The sequence below is a fragment of the Numenius arquata genome, chromosome 1 (assembly GCF_964106895.1).
Source record: "Numenius arquata chromosome 1, bNumArq3.hap1.1, whole genome shotgun sequence".
Classification (NCBI taxonomy): domain Eukaryota; kingdom Metazoa; phylum Chordata; class Aves; order Charadriiformes; family Scolopacidae; genus Numenius; species Numenius arquata.
Genome location: NC_133576.1, coordinates 47806227 through 47823860, shown reverse-complemented (window position 1 = coordinate 47823860; position 17634 = coordinate 47806227).

Below are 17634 nucleotides of genomic sequence, written 5' to 3'. Positions count from 1 at the left end.
GGCCAGTGAGGGAGTTTTAAGGAGGGGTACAGTCATACGAGCAAGGCAACAACCAAAGCAGTGGGGCTGACTGTTCGGGTGTTTGCACATGCCGTTTTCAGTATGTCTTTCCCCTCATCTTGCACCTCTGATAAGAGGAACTTGTGATTCCATGCTCCCTAAGGAGCAGGCTGCTGCAAATGGGGAACGGCGAGCTGTGTGGGCAGCCAAAGAGGTTACCTTTCAGCTCAGCAGCGGGAGCAGGGCTCTGATGACCCAAGCCACGTGAAGCTCTACAGGCTGAAGCTGGCCAGGCTGTAGCTACTGGCACCAGCACAGGGGTTGTATCGTTCCAGCGCGGCTAGCCCGTATTACAGAACAAGTCAGAAGTATGCTCAACAAACCACAGGCTTAAAAATAAGGGAAAACACATTTCCTCTCCTCGCCAAGGTGGGAGAAGATAGCGCTTTCTCGAGTATCCCTTTGCTAGCACAATGAGGATGGGTCTTAGCTGATAATTGTTTAAAAGCAAAGCCAAAGCCAAACAGCTGTGTTTGGGAGCGTGGGCTGGGGGGACCCACGCAGAGAAACCTCTGTGTTCATACCCAGCACGAGCAGCGACTTGTGGTCAGGCCGGAGATACAGGTGAGTGTTTTCATGGGTCTGATGCACCCCTGCCACAACATGACAATTAATGTTCCTGTACCACTCTTTTCTCAGCAGAAGGAAACATTTGCCGCTCTTCTAGCCTTTGATCAGGTGAAATAATTTTCTAGTTCTGTTATTTTCCTATTATGCATGGAGTTAATAAAACTTACCTTGGATAATATTACCATAGGCGTGTTTTAACTCTATATTTTCTGGTTTTAATCTAGACCTTCAGCACCAAAAGGGGACACATTAAGTAGATGAGTTAATTATATGCCAAGAGACTTTTTTTTTTTTTTTAATTGATAGACGATTTGGTTTTGAAGGATCACTTATGGATTATTTATCATGGTCTCTAGTTTGCAACTCCAATATCAAGAAGATGGACTGCAAACCTTTAATTATACTTGCATGTCCTGTATGTGTTAAGAACCCATAAAACAAAGCACACGCACGCTTCAGGCTTGTAATAGTTTGATGAAGATTTCTAAATTTTTCAAGCTGCCAGTTCATTCCAAAAGATGGATTACTTCTCATAGGATTTCATCTACCTAATTATTTCTGTCCTGATTACGTAACTGCCCCATATTTTTCCTCCTCCTACTGCCCCCAAGTCACACCCGGAGTTGCCATGAAATGATGCTACCGCTTAGCATATAGGTGACAGGCAGTGACGGCTGGGCTGCATTTGTGGGAGGATGCTGTTGGGGAGGTATATGGTCTACAAAGCACAGGGACATCGTAGCCCCATTGTTTCTGCAGGTGGCAGACAGATAAGAGCACAGAAAAAGCATGCGTCCAGTCAAGTAGGTTTGTACCTCAGCTCTTCGCAACCCAAAGCTACCACGTGGCAGGAAGGACAAACCCGTAATATGATGGTGGCTGTCACTGTGCTCAGGTGTCTGCACAAAGAGACCCATGAACACCTAACTGGAGGAAAGTTGCCTACTGACTGACGACATGCTGGGGTCCTGGTCCCCTCGCTTCCCAGCTGGGCTCAGCAGGAATGACGTGCGGCGTTTCAAGTGAGACTGAGGAGCAGTGGTTTCAACCCAGCTGAGCAAGAGAGACCTGCTTCCCAGCACAGTACAGCTATGGTTCGAACAAAACAGCAGTGTGATCTGAGCAGGTCTTGCAGCTAGCAGCCTCCTGCTCAAGGCTTGAGGACACATGGATATGTGTATCCACAAGGAAGGTTTTGTCCGAGCTGAGGGGAGGATGAGTGGTTTCTCCTCTGGAGCCTTAGAGGTTTGCATGGCCAAAGGACAGGAATGTCTGCCCCTGGGCTCCAGCTATCAGCGAGGTTCCCCAGGTACAGAGTTCCACACCACCTCTAAGATTTCCATGTCATAAATTAAAATATGATAGCGAGCAAGTTTTTTTAATAGTATGACGCTGCAACTGAGATTTCAACTGTTGATAAACATAGGCAGGGCTCTTAACATTTTTTTTGCAGGATGAAAAATTACCCCTAACTGCAGCGCTTTCCTTCTGAAACAGGCCATGCCGTGGATAGAACAATGCAACAAGATGGTGGTTTACATTTCTGTTCTTCTCCTTCCCCTCCCTGCCAGTGTATGGCCTTTATTAGCATTATGGCTGTGTAATTCCTCTGTAGCTATCACAGTTCAATGAGAACACCTGTCATTCATTTTCAGTGGAAGGAGGGTGGGTTTGAAGCCCCCTGGCTGGGGGTGTGCTGCCTGCTGCTCTCCCCCCTGCCTTCGTGGCAGGGGGTCAGGGGGGTGCCCCCGTTGCACCAGCACCAGCACAAGCTTCCCATGGGTGGGAAGCTGAGGTGCCCATCCTTAGAAGAGGCAGAGGGTGCTTCTCCCAGTTATCATGGTGCAGCAAGCAAAGGGAGCATCTCAAGGATCAGGATATGCAGCTACATCCTGGCATGGGTTTGATGCATCAAGATGCAGCCCCATCCCAACATCAGTGTCAGACTGGGCAACGAGAAAGTTCAGACGAACACACATGCCCCAGCCGGTGTTCGGTGCTAGGGCAGGAGGCACCGGGGCAGCCTCGGGGAGCTGGCTGGTGGGTGGGGGTACCGATCTTGACCCTAAACCTGCCCTGCCCATGCGCTGCCCTTTGGCTGATCTGGTGGCCTGGAGGAGAGCCAGGACCTCCTCTGCGGTGCCTTTGAAAACAGTTCCCCTCCCAGCACAAGCGAGCAGCCTTTTTTTTAAGCAGTTGTCATGGTCTGTAGGAGGGGAGCAAGGGGAGAGGAGGAGAGAAGCAGACGGAGAGCACTCCCTCTCCTCTGACACCCCGCCAGAAAGAGCTGTTTGTTTCCAGCAGATTAATTGCAGCCCCCGCACCTGTGGTTATCAGCTTCAATATATCTTAAATTTAACCAGCATCATCTATTTATACATCCAGTGCTGAAATACGTTTTTCTCCAGACTTGGGGCTGGAGCAGCAGCCCAAGAGAGGGGAGCAGGGCTGGCTGGGGAAGCTTTACAGCCAGGCTGATGATCCAATTAAGTCAACAAAGAGCCCCAGTGATAGGATCTAAGGGTTCAGGAGCTGGGGGTAAACAGGGAACAGCCATAGAAGGCAAAGCCAAGCAAACATATGGAATAAGTTATGGGGGAGACGGTTGAGGCAAAGTGCAGAAATGAGTTCAAGAGATGCCTGGGCTTTTCTCAAGAGAAGGAAAAGGACTCGAGGGGGTCTGCTTGAAAAAGCAGGAAGGGGGGATTAAGATAAAGCCAAAAGATGGAGGCCTGCTGTGCTGACTGGCCTTTGCTTGTTCCTGGAGCATATTTTTTGCCCTTTTTTTTTTTCTTTTTTTCATTTGGCTGTAACAGATATTAATGTAATTAAAGGATGCAGGAACTACTGAAGAGATCGGCAGTAAGTTAAGGGCGAGCAGAAGGGAGTAGAAGTGGGAGCTACCTAGCAACCAATGCACAGGAGCCAATAAAATGTACAGATAGGCAAAATCAAGAGTGGTGGAAATAAAGCCCAGGACCATGAAAGACAATCTCAGACACCGCATCCCCAAAGTCCTACAGTGGTGTAAGCAGGAGAGCTGACGGCTGTGCAGTGAGTGGGGGGATGTGACACCAGCCCCAGGGTCCTGGGACGAGTTCTCACCTGCCCCCATCTCTCTGTTGCTGTAGCCTTCTGCCACCGTTTGGTCCTGTGCGAGCCCTGTGTGCCATTTCGGTAACGCCTGGGTGAGGGATTGGTTGGGTTCATGGCCAGGGTGGTGCTGGCAGGTGGGTGGAGAAGGTAAGAGGCACAGGTCCCCACACTGGGCAGCCAAGGGTGATGAAGGCAGCAGGAGCGAGACCTGGGAACTCAGAGGAGCCTGTCTATAAGTAGCTGTCGTGGTTTAGGCCAGAGTGGCCACTGAAATGAATGACAGGGGCTACTTTGGCTGCTCTCTGTAATCCCTGAGGATTGTGGCATCCCCCCGCTCCCAGCAGCAGCCCACCTGGTGGCTCCGAAACCCCACCTCAGTGGGACTGAGCCACGTTCCTTGCCCAAGGAGGAGGGAGGGGGGAAACTGGTCCACAAAGAGTGTCCCTGCTATGCTTTGACCTGCTTAAGAGCTTTTTATAAAACTTATTTGCAGTTAAAGCCATGCGACGTTTTATTTCAGGCAAGACCTCACATTTGATCCTGTAATTGTGGCATGATTTATTTTTTTAAAGAATACAGTGTTATGAGAACGACACCCAAGAAGAGCTTGTCCTCAGTCTCGCTGTGCTTTCGGGAAGGACAGTAGCCTTTCTCCAGCAAGCAAACCCACAGTTTCCATTTTGAACCTTAGCTCCACGTTATTATTGGATGCAAAACTTGTTTGGCTTCAAAGTGTGGAGAATTTTCCCAAAAGGTCAAGCAAAATTGGACAAGTCGTCTTTTAAATTACCAGGCTTTAAAAAAAAAAAATCATTTACCCAGATGTGAAAATTTGCCCTGTGTATCCTTTCTTTAATGTGGGACTTTATTTACCGAACTGCTGCTCCTACATCACTGAGTTTTTCACCCAGGTGAAAAGTGTTGACAGGCTATTTCTAAGAAAACATGTCATAATTAAGGAGTTGAGGGGGAAAGAGGGTGAAAGAAATTTTTGCCCTCCCGTGGCTGGTTGCAGCTGATGTCTCCACTGGTGTCACAGATGTCACCTTGCCATGGGCTTCCTCCCAGGCCTTGGGCAGGAGCAGCCATGGGACCGAAGAGGAGGGCTAGAGCTCCACTGCACGCTTCAGGGCTCAACCCCATCCTTATTTTTATTTGGGCCCCACTCCTGCACGCTGGTCCGTATTACCGCCGGCAGAAGCTTCTGCTGTGGCTTCCCTTGGTATGGCTTGCATCGTTAAAAGTAAGCACATTCATGCTTGCAGGATCAGGGACTTGTTTTGCAGTAATGGATTTGTTGCAGAATTATAGCTAACTAGCTGTGTCTTCTGCAAAAAAGAAAAAAATTGGTTATGCTGGTTTTTGAGTTTCAGGCCATTAAAAATTACCCAGAATGTACAGTCACTCAGTAGCAGCTTCGTAGATAAGGATTTAATTATAAGCCCTGCACTCACTTATACTCTTTGAATACCAAATGTATTTTGTGATTGCTTTCAGAGCACACTATTTTTTTCCCCCAGAAATTTGAAGGCAATTGAGCAATTTTCCAGTCTGGAGTCCTGATTCAGCAGCCTTCCCTGTTCAGCAAAGAAATGATGTGCTTAACTCCAATGGGACTTGGGCATATGCCTAATTGGGACCAATGTTTAAAATCACATTAAAATTAAAATCTTAATTTTTGTACCATTTTTGCGCCTCTGTGAAGAACACAATTTGATTCCATGACTCAAACTTTTATAGGAAGATGTCTTTGTAAAATGCCCACTTTTCTACAGACTCTCTTACATGTACTGCACAAAGCCTAGAAGGTGTAATGGAAAGCTTACATGCAGTTTGTGTGTAAAACACTTGGAATACATTCTATGTATTACTATGTATGTATGTATGTATGGCATTTGAATACAATGTATGTATTCAAAGAAGGAGGAAGAGAAAAGGAAACTTTGGAGATGCCCCTGGGGGGTTAGCCAAGCAGCTCAGAGTAAGGACAGCTGAGAGTAGGCTTGTAGATGGAAAATTTCTCTAGCTGATGACAGCTTCCAGTTTCTCTCTGTTGTGAGGGGTATTTTTTTGCATTTGTTTTTGTAGCATTTCTTGCTTTCTTCTGCCTTCCCCATCCCACCATCCATATTCTTGGAGAATTAGATGCTTCAGGATGGCTTTGGCATTGCTGAGCTGGCCCAAGGCACCCACTGACTGTGTTGGAGACCCAGGTTCAAGTGCGAGCTCTGCTTAGCTAAAATATTTGTACTCAGTCTTTCCTTGTCCTAATCATTTGGCTACTGGCCAGACAGGCCTGATATTATATCCTCCTCAAAAATCTGGCTTCAAGGAGAAATTCCATCCTTTTCTCCGTGAAAGTTTATAGCAGCTGCTGTGCTCCTGGGGAACAAATCAGCTCTGATGAGTTTGTGTTGTCTCATGGAAAAGCCATTTTATTCAAAAATTTCTAAGCAAGTCATAGCCAGCACGCTGGGCTTTGTCCTCGTCCTCTGAATGATACATGACCCACAGGCATTGGGGACCGTGCTGGGCTGACAAACCCCAGCAACCTGGGGGTGAACGGAGAGCAAGAGCCCTATGCCTGGGATCCGTCCTCTCCCCTGCCTTCTCATCCAGCAGGATGGGGTCTCACTGGTCCAGTGAAAATGTTTGTAAGCAATCCCTGGAGAATATGTGGGGAGTGCTGTGGTCACTTAGCCTGGGTGGGTTAAATCAATATCTGTGCACTGACTCCCCCGGGCAGCTGGCATTGGACAGTTTAGGAAATGTGCGGGGTATGCAGAGAGGGCACGTGGGAAATGGTGGTTCAGCAGTTCTGTCCCACTCCTGTCAGCATCTCGCCTTCACCAGAGAAAGGGATGATGCAGCCAGGGGATGGGACTCTGGTTACGTGTATGTTCAAGAGGGAGAGTGCATCACATAAGAGGGCCTCGAGTTTGGACTGGAGCTGTGATCTTTCACACCTGCACGTTAAAGGGCAGATAAACTTCATGTGAATTTTCCCCGACAGGATTTTTTATGACCTGTTACATCAGCATGAAAAATAATTCCCCCTGACAGTTGACTTAATTACACCGAAACGCCTATGGCTGTTTCAGATTGAAGTGCCCTTTGTGCCTCTGTCTTCTGCTGCAGACATGCCAAGGAAGTGAGAAGGAGGACAGGACTCTGAGGGCGCTGTATCCCTCCGCCTTTGAAGCATCCCCCAGCTGCAGAGCTTTGCTCTGCTCGTCTTCGTCCTGCCTCTTCCCCTGGTTTTGGGGATACCAGCAAGCTGAACCAAAGCCCTGCAAACCTTCTTAGGTGGGAACCATGGCACTGGTTCCCAAAATCACCCCAGAGCCACAGTGTCCTCACACAGCAGCCTCCATGCTGTGACTAATTGGCAACACACAGCCTGGCACATCTCATGTGCAAGCATGCTGTGTGCTGGGTCTTGGGTCCTTTCAGGGCACCCTGCTTGATAAAGGCCACACCATTGGAACCTTAAATCACAGAAGGTCTCCCCAGTATCCGCTCAAATCAGAAGGGTGCACTGCTTCCTGGCTCATTTTAACATCCCTTCCCCTGGAGGATGTCAAGGTTTGAGGAGCCGGAGCAGCCTATAGGGCAGGTGGCAAGCCCCATGGAAGTGTCCGAGGGAAACACATCTCTCTTCCGCTTCCCTTCGTGACAGCCCAGCCGGGGACAGCAGTAAGTTTTGGTTTAGGAAAGTTACTGCCAGTACATTGTACTTTACTGTACTGCAAGGTAGTATCTGGGTATTAAGTAAGGAGCGTGGAGGTTTTTCTCACCATTATAATAACACTGCAAACTGCTATGTTATTTATTGTCATATCGTTTTTGCCAAGGGCTTTAGCTTGTCTATTGGTCGTTAGAAGCAGAAGCGTTTGCAAAACAGTTTAAAAAAACATCTTGCGCTGTTATTCCTCAGCTTCCATTTCCAAGAGCTCTACCTCAGGAAAACGGCGAAACTGCCTGCACACAAAACGCTGCCAGATGTAGAAAGTAAACGAGCTGAGAAAACGAAATGCTTTTTATCATTTCTTTCAGCGAGAGTAATCGTACGTGTTACTGGGAACAATTGCAGGAATGAAAATTTCAGAGGAAAGTGTGATTTAGCTGAATTTCAAATCCCTTTTGCCTGGTTCTTGGTGGTTGTTTTTTTAACACTAGCTGGAAATTGTGCCTATGGCTGGTCATCCTGGAGGGTCTGTTGGGCTCTCCGCGACGTGAGCAACCCCAAAATACAGGCTCTGCCTGTCACCCCTCTGCTTCTTTACCTGTGCTACAGCCACACGCCACAGCCGAGAGCAAACAACCACAGCCGCTGCCGTGTTTGCTTTTCTCCTCCTGCCCGGCCAGCGACTCATAATTGCAGAATATCTGGAGGAAGGGCAGAAATGAAGGTCGGGACCCCGCAGCCCACGCCTGCTGCCCCCACACCGGCCAGCCCTCCCCACCCTCTTTACGTGACGGGAATTGGCAGCAAGCTCGACCTCCCCCCAGGCCGTGAATCCCATGGGATAAGGAGCAGAAAGTGCTGGAGGGATGTCCCCCCAGACAGTGTTCTAGCGAGAGGGACGGTCTTCCCAGGGCAGTGTCCCTGGCCCCAGCAGCCGGCAGGGATGTCTGGCGCTGCGCAAGCCTACCCGTCCCTCTACCAGTAACCACTGGCTACCGGCTTTTGTCATTCAAATGATGATGTCCCTGTGTCTGCACCGTTATTGGGCTCTTAATATTTAGCAGCCTGTCGGGCAGCTTTAATTATTTTCTCTCTGGAGCAGGCCGTGGTTTGGGGCGGGGGGGGGGGGGGGGTGGAGAGGGGGAGGGACGACTGCAAAAAGCATTTGCGGAGGTTCAAATGCGAGTTCAGGCTTAAATGTGCAGGATCGTGAGATTAAAAGAAGTGTTAAAAATGTGCCCTTTGTGATATGCCTTCCAGCTCCGGGGGCCGGCGTGCACAGCAGTTATGAATACAGGCGGCTGATTTAGAGCCGTAGTGTGCCAGCAGAGCCGCCGCAGCCCACGCAGCCCAGCAGACCAAGGACCCCCCTTCACCCCCCCACCCCCCCCACAGGCACCCCTTCCCTCCCCAAACTACCCACCAGCCCCAGGAGCAGCTCAAACCGCCCCCCCCCCCCAAGCTCTCCTCTACAGAGGACACCCAGACCCCAGACCAGCACCCCCAGCATTGCTCTGCCACTTTGCTGGCTCCCCCCTGCTCATCCACCAGCTTCCCCATGGGCCTTCCCCTCCCCAGTCCCCCACCCCGGGGCCAATCTCTTTTAGTGGCACTGGGAAAGGCAAGGACAACACGTTAAGGCCCATTTGCCTTAATTTTGTCTGTTCCCAGTCAACCAAAAAGTTTGCACTCCCTCCGTCACCCCACCCTTGGCATGTCCTATATATCCTATATGTCCTATCCATTCCAGGCCACCAGCAATGGGGAGGGCGGCCATGGGCTTGTGCATGACCCTGGAATAATCTCGCCATGACCTAGGGTGGACCTGCGAGCCAGAAATAATAATTCCAAATATTTTAAACAGCCAGAGGAGACTGGCTGAGATAAAACATCGCAGGGAATTCCCTGCCAGCACAAACAATACAAATTACAGAATTAGTAACACAAAGTATCACTAACCCTCCTGGCTCTGCAAAAATAGGCTGCGTCTCGCCACTCTGAAGGCAGCACGGGACAGTTTGAGAAGGGCAAGACTGGTGGCACAGGGATACGGCTGAAAAGATGCCAATCAGTGGTTTTTGGTTCATGACTTTTGTGGTGTTTCATGACCTCCCTGGTTGTGCATATTCTCCAAAGGTCAGTCTGACCTGGATCGCTGGGATTCAGATGTTAGTGTTTATTCGATGTGAGAGAAGTAAAAGTGGCCAGCCTGGCATGTGGGACAGACACGCTGCTCCGCAGCAGGTCAGAAAGGCAGTTTGGCTCTCAAGGCACCACATGGCCTGGCTCAACTGTTCCTAAAATGAAGGCAAGCCTACAGCGGCCAGAGCAGCTCGTCACATTGGATTTTGAATGTTTGAGGAAAAAAATTCCCGGTATGGAGCAGCTCCGGCTTTCCTCGTGTTTCTCAGTCTGTGTTCACTCCTGCTTTGTGAGATTCCCACTCTGCTTGACAGCGTGTTGCAGGGATCGTTTGTACGGGCTTGCTTCTCAGTGCAGCAGAGGTGAAAGCTGCACAGATATTTAACAGTAATAACCCTCACATTCAAGCACTTTGCAGACATTTACTGCAGGCAGCAATATCTCTGTTCTACAGATAGGGATTTTAAGAGAGGCAGGGATAACCTGAATTGCCCAAGGTCCCAAAGGAGAAGCGTGGTATGATATCAGAGCTGCAAGTCTAGTATCCTTACCTTACAAACCCATGCAAAGCCTGTTAGGCAAAACCTTTCTGTATTAAAAGAGGTCTCTCTTTGGGGAAACCAGTGATCAAACCCCCATCCTGTGTCCATTTGGCAAATTGCTTCTCACTGCCCTGGCGCTGCTTTTGAAACCTGTCCTGAACCCCCACAATTCCAAATGCTTCTTGTTGGCTCCAGGTGACTGCCAAACCTCTTATTTGCGATCACAAGTATTTTTAATACTAGATAGAAATTATTACTTTATTTATAAAATGCTGGGATATGCAACAGGATAAAAAATAACATTTGCTTAGAGAGACTTCTTGTGCAGCTAATCAGCTTAGTAATGCATCATTTTGATAAAAAGCTCTCCCCTCTTTGTTTGGTAAACACAGCATGCATTATTCCTTTCTGTGTGATGACGTTAAATAAGGGAAATATGTTGCAGACGGGGTGGTTTCCTGTGCTTCTGGTCTCATTCAGGCAGTTTCCAGATGACAAGATTGCAGGTCCAGGAGGGATGCAGCAGCTGCCTATGTGGGGGTAAAAGCAGCTCTGCCACTGACTGCCTTTATGTCCTTGGGCTTGTCACTTAGCCTGAAAGAATCTCAAATTCATTAATTTCAGGCTTCGGGGAGGCCTGTGGGGCTTACAGATTACTGAGCTTTCCCAGAGCTTTATGTGCAACTCCCTGTAACTCCCTTCCATGGGACAAGGTCAACAATGGCAAAATCCAGGGTGGGCCCACCAAGCTCCCCAGACCCCTAACTTGGAGGCAAGCAGAGGAGACCCAAGCCAGGAAACAGGAAACACCCGGCTGTGATGGGGGCAGAGCCAGCGGCCGGGAGCGTGTGGGTGAACACACTGGCACTGCTTAATCAGATGCTAATTCCAGGGAGGGAAGGAGCTAGCTGGAGCCTGTGAAGGGTGCTGGCAGCAAGGAAAGGCATGGATCCACTCCCCAATCTGCTCTGCAGAGAGCCGGGATGTGATTTGGGGTGTAAAGCTGTATTAATGTCCAAAGTGCTGCTTGGCTCACACAGGAATCCTTTGTGTCCTTAATGAAGGGAAAAAACAGGGCTTTATTCCGAAGCTTTGTGTATAATCAGATGCCGTGTTGTAAGGCTCTGGAAAACACACCAGAAATAATAATTGGGAGGAAATAAAAGGTTTAGTTCAAAACAGTGTGTGATTTAAATAAGAAGTGAAAAAGAAAGTGCGCAGGATTTGAGCATCCGAAGAATGAACTTTTAATTCATTTGCATTGAGATTACAGGGGGAGGGGCAGCATTTAAACTGGTATAAAAAACTAGTTTAGATGTAAATGAGAGATAATGGTCTTTGGTAAGGAAATAAGCAGGGGGATGAACTTTGGCCCGTCAGGAGCCCGCCGCAAGTCCTGGCATTGTCACTGGAGCCGGAAGCCCCAGATGCAGTAATTAGCAATGAGTTTGCAGATCTCAGCACCGGTGGAACAAAAGGGCATGGTGGTGGAGCCGGGCTGCCAGCTGGGAGAAGGGGAGGTGAGCTGGCACGCCGAAAGGGATCATTACCCAGCAGTTTGCAGAGGGGAAAAGAAAAGATCCGAGGTTGCAGCCTGGGGCAGGCGTAAAAGCAATCTAGGGTTTTCAGGGTTTAATAGTTCCCAGAGCCCTGGCATTTTCAGCTGAAAACTTCCCTCCACAAGTGAGCCAAAGGGGTCGAGGTTTTTAAACGGTCCTGCGATGCCCATGGAGACAAGTGCTGCTATTCTTTAACCCCTGAAGGCTCAGCTGATTAGTTTGGATCAGAGAGGCACGCTGCTGGAGAGATCTGGTTTATAAGCATCCCATACGCCTGTGCTCACCTCCTCCAGAAGGGAGTGGGGGGTGGGAAGCAATTCGCGATCCCCTTCCTGCTGCAACCACACTGCTGCTCTCCCTCCTCATCCCCAGCCTGGTAACAGTGTCCACGGCACAGGCAAGTCAAAGCCATGTATGTACAGCCCATATGCATCCCTCATGCTGCAAGGGTGTCATTCACCAAAGTTTGGCCCGAGATCTAAGGTTTGTTATTGGTATTATTTGTACGTATTGGAGAAGAGCTGGTCCCAGTTTGCTCTGGGAACCCAGCTCTCTCCCCAGGGTTCCTCAGGTCATGGAGAGATTAATTGAGCTGCTTATTACTATCATGTTATTATTTTTTAATTGCTCGCAAGGAATTGCCTCCCTGGAATGTGGCGTTTGTTTCTGCTGAGGCCATTGTGGCCCAAATCCTGCAGCCCAGGACCGCAGCTTCTGGCATAGCAACCCCCCTGCTCAGGAAAAAATGTGTCTCTGCTCCCTTCCCCATGTGTGGTGCGGAGCCGTTCACTACGGGCACATCTGATGAATACCGTCTGTTGCCACCTCTCAGTGGCCTGCCTAATCCCAGGCAGATTTGCTATAGATTTACATGCGGAGTGACCTGGTTTCTGGGTCCTGTCAGGAAAAAAATAACTCTGCTGTCATCCGAGTGATGCATGAGGCAGGCAGCCCTCGGGTCAGGCCCAGGCTTTATGTTCCCAGGACTCATGGAGGAATGTGATTTGGTGTCCAGCTCTTCTGCCACTGCGCTTAACACCTAAATACTGCCAGGGATGCTGCCGGCCAAGGGTCCCGACTCCTCACAGCATCACTGAGCAGGTCTTCATCCCTCACTCTGGGCTTTCACTCACGCTTTGCAGGTGCCGCCTTTGAACACCGTGAGATGGGGTCCCAGGAAAGAGCCCCCAAACCCTCCCAAGATGTTCCCATCCAGCATTTGAAGCAGAGGAGGTTGAACAGCCTGAGAGCTGGGTGAAAGAGAAGTTTCCACTACAGGGCAGTGGAGACAGAGATGAGGGGCAGCTGTTTCGGTTCCCCACTGAGCTCCAGCTTAGCAGCCAATACTCCAGTGCCAGGGCTCTGGGCAGGGGGACAGGAGGGGCAGCCCCTGTCCCCATGCCTGTCCCACACCAGGCACACTGGAGCAGCCTCACTCTTCTGTCCAAGCATCCCACACAGAGACGTCGGAGAGCCCGCAAAGGATGGAGAGGGAAGAAAGCAAGTCAGCCTCCTATAGTCCTCACCCTGCCTGGGCTGCAGCCATCTAGAAAGCGGGTGGCAGGTCTGTTCCTGCTATGCTCAGGCCCTATTTTTCTTAGTTTCTTACCAACACGTATCAGGGAAAGTCCTGAAGCTCACTAGAAGGATCATTTATTCCTGTCCCTCCCTCTCTCCCCCAAGCTAATCCCATTTCACCGCAGCACTGCCCGCAGCTCCTGCCTGCCTGCCTGCTGCCCGCTGTGCTCTCTCCCGCTGCCATGCTCCTCTGAGGCCACTGCTCCTGCCCACGGAGCATCCATGTGCTTCTGTGTGAATGTGTGTAAGCACACACGTGCGTGTGTGTGGGAAAAGCAGGGAGGGAATGGAAGTACCCCTGGGCTTTCTGCGTTCTTCTGCTGCTGTGGGCAGCTCTAGCTTTGCATCATGGGTGCCAGGGTCCCATCTCTCGCTGACAGATGCTAGGAAGAATTTCTGGGTCACTGTGAAAGGCATGGAGTGTCCTGGCATGGGTGCCCCTGAGAGGAGGAGGAGCAAAGGCAAGGCAGGTCTCTCCTTCCTCCCATATGTCTTCCTAAACATGGGCTATGCCACCACTCACTTTGAGCCCAGGGCCAGACCCTGTGCCCCACGGTCATGCCCTGCAGAAGGGACCTCCATGCTGATGGCTTCAGGAGAGCCCAGCCTGGGGAGCCATGGTCTTCACCACTGTGTTTTCAGTGGGGTGAGTGAAGGAAGCATGTGGTTCGTAACCCTGTGACAGCAGAACTGGGTGCTGCTCCTCCAGATATCCAGTCCCTGCCCTGACACCCGTACCCCAGCGTGGTCCTGAGCAAGTTGCTTGGTCTCTGAGGCTGGAAGCATGCCATATGGTACCCCTGGCCTCTGGGGAGAGAGATGTCTCTGGTTTGGTCTAAAGCTTCCTAGCAGGCTGATATTGATATTTGAATATGCAGAAGTGGATGGAGGAAAAACATGAGTCCCTCCTCAAAATAGCAAGGTGCTAGCACGGGCAGCAACCATCTGTCCACCACACTGGCTGGCCCGTGCCAGGCAGCCCGCAGCTGGCATTGCCAAGGGGGCATGCCTCCACTTTGCCATGCGAGGCTGGATTCTATTTTTTTTTTAATTTCCCTTTTATTGAAGAAACAGCAGACATTCCCAGCCAGATTCACCGCTGGCGTTGCCCCAGCCACATGAGTAGAGCAATGCCAGGAGCAGCTTCTGCTCCAGGACTTGATTGTCATCCAAAATGTGAACTGGCACAGGGAAAAGCCACTAAGGTCAGGATCCTCCCAGTGCAGAGCAGTGCAGGCTGCTGCTCCAGAGTTGCCCACAGCCAGGGGAAGTGAAAGGCAATGGAGAGTGAGGAGAGGGGAGAACAGGCAGTGAAGGGATGTGCATCCTATGGAGCTGTTTGTAATAACCACTCTTAAAATGCTGTGCTGCACAGATTGCGATTGCAGGCGTTCCTCAGCCCTGTCGTGTAAAGCTCTGTTAATTCGACAGCATTGTGGTTGGCTTTTTCTCCTCCCCACCCTCCCACCCCTGGCCCTGCCAACCTTTTCCTAGCAAGAGAAGCCTGGAGCAGCAGCCCCGGTTTACACAACACTTCACACACAACCCTCCCTGTGTGCATTTGGGAAGAGCAGGCAAGTTTTGGTCTGAGAGCCCGAGGACGCTTGAGAGTCACCTCTAACTCCAGGAGCTGAGCACCCACCCAAGCTCAGGAGAAGCTTGCACCAGGATAGGACATTGCTGCATTTGTCGACCTCCATCCTCCTCCTTGTCCTCTCTCTCATTGGTTTGCTGTTTTTTTTTAAGAAATTGAGAAATGAGTGCTTTGCCACCCAGCAGGTCAGAGGAGACCAGTCCTTCGCAGCTGGAAATCACAGAGCCATTGGTACTCTGGGCCAAGTTTCCCCCTTCGCTCCAGCCGCAGCTTTTGTCCCTCACTGCTAAGGGGACAGCAAGTCACACAGATTTGGCCAGCTCTGGGGCAGGGGCAGCTGTTGCCTCCCCCTGCCCTCTTTGTCCATCACTGATTTTTATTTCCAAGCTGGCTCTTGATCGCCAGTTTAAAAAATCTCCACAACCCTTTCTAATGTGTCTCACGTATAATCTTCCCAGGGAGGCTGCATCCCCTTGCCACGTGCTCCCTGTGCTCCTGGAAAGGCTGGGCTGATTGCATTCATGCATCACTCTGCAAATCCGTGGTTGCTTCACTCCCCAGAGGATTTCTCTGTCTGCGGGAGAATCCCTGAGGAGGAGGGGAGCGATGATGCACATGGGGATAGCAGTGGTACCCCTGGCCCTGGCTGCTGGGGACATATACAAGGCTCACATGGCAGGGGGAACGATGACAGGCAGAGGGAGGAGGGGAAAAAAAACAGGTAATGAGGAAACAGCTCAGAAAATTACTCCTTTCTCCATGTTCCAGGTGGGCTGCATCACCTTTCCACAGCCCAAGCCACAGTACACCTGACCCCACCAGCTATCCCACTATAGTATTAAGGCAAATTAAGACAAACATCTTGCACGCCCCTACCCTGCCTGCAGGTGAGAGCATATGCACCATCGCACAGGGTTGTAGAAGGGATGGGGCAGGAAGGCAGCTGGCAGTCCCCAGTGGTGGGTACAGTGGGTCAGTGGGGCTCCACATAATCTCTGGGATCCAAGGGCTCAAGGCAAGCCCCCCTCCTGCCCCACCACTGAGGCTGCTGGCTCCAGGGGCAGTGTGGGCATGGCTCAGAGGCTTTCCAGTAACTCCAAGGCAGCCCCCCGCCATGGGCATGCTCCCATCCCCACTGCTGGGCAGAAGCGGCTGCAAAACCCAGTTCTGGAGCACCCTCCAGCCTCTCCCATCCCTCTTCCCTCTCCTCACTTTTTATCCAGTGTCAACAGCTGCTGCGCCACGCAGGAGCGAGCCAGAGGAACTGCCGGCTTTAAACTGGCTCCTGGAGAGACCTCCTGACTAGTAAATTTTCCAGTTAATCGTATCCCGGTAGAGGGGACACTCACAAATCAGCAGCGCCCGGCACTCCGGAGCAACGGTCCCTCCTATGGGTACAAGTAATCCTTCAGAAAAGCGGCCGGGGAGAGGGGGATGTTTTTCCCTGTGTTCTCAGTTTGCAAACCGCAGGCCTGTGATGGCTCTTCCAGCGTTATCAGCGCTCCTCTTCCAGAGGCAATTAGCCCGCTTCCCCCGCTGTTTGCACAGGCCTCGCAGGCAGCAATGGGGGAGATGGAAAGATGGGAAGTTAAACCTGATTGCAGAGCCACAAAATCAACAGGGCAACAGCAGGGGCTAGGTATTGCCTGAAATGGGATGTAAAGCTCATTTTCTTTCATTTGGCGATGGATTCGTTCGCGGCTTGGGGAGAGCTGCTGGCTGTAGGTCAGACAGCACGTTATCTTCTTCGCTCTGCCAAAACCAGACCAGCCAGATGCTTTTAGCAGGAGTGATAACCTGCCTCTTGGGTCTGGAAAGCAATGGTCCTTCAGGATGCAGGTGATGGTACCCCACGCCTCTGCAGAGCATTGGGGCAGTGGTGTCCATCCCCTATAGATGGGCTGCGGCTGTGCCATCGGACCGCAGCGCAAGGTTTCCCACAGGCAGTTCACACCTCCTCGTTCAAAATGTCCCCTCAGTCCTTCTGTCCTTCCTCTCTGCCTCTGGTGGGGTGTGGGCAGGTTTGGAGTGTGTGCTGCTGGACCAGCAGGAGTTCTTCACGCTTTTGTTTTCTGTTGTAGCCAAGATGCAATATCTGAAATCATAAAATGCATGAAACCTGGATTCAGGTTGGATGCTGACTCTGTCCCAGTCCCACTCCCACTGCAAGCAGCAGCAGGGTGTAAATGCCAAGTTTCCACGTTTCAATTTAACATTATTCCTGGTTTTGTTTGGCTCCTCCAGGCTGGCAGCGTTTCCCAAGGGAAGCCTCTCCCTCTTCCCAGTGCCCCAGAGGCACCTGAGACCCAGGCTGGGACAGTCTTGCCACTCTCTCCCCCCCGCCCCAAGCCCTCAGCAACCCAGCTCGGGGAGACTCCTGCAAGGAGCATGGAGATGCCAGCTGCCTTGTAAGAAGCCCTTGCATGTGGATGTCCCTGTCCTGCCCTATGCTGTCTCCTCTGACCGATGGCTGGAGGGGACAGCAGCCCCCTGCCCTTGCTGCCACAAGAAAGCGGTCTGAAAGGAAGATACCTGGCAGTCTTGGTGTTAACCCAGCATTCACCACGGCTAGCTGGGAAAGCCTGACATCCACCATCCATTATCCAAAAGGGGCCCTGACTCCATGTGCGGTGATTTTGCAGATTGGTGATTTTGGTGGAGGCAGAGCCCTCAGCACCTCCCCTAGATGCAAAGACCTGCAGCAGGCACTTGCAGGAGAGTGAGTGCCTCAGGCTTGGTCCTCGCCATCATCCAGTCCCAGATCCCTATGTTGTTCTTCCCCACCAAGACCTCGGGCACTGCTTG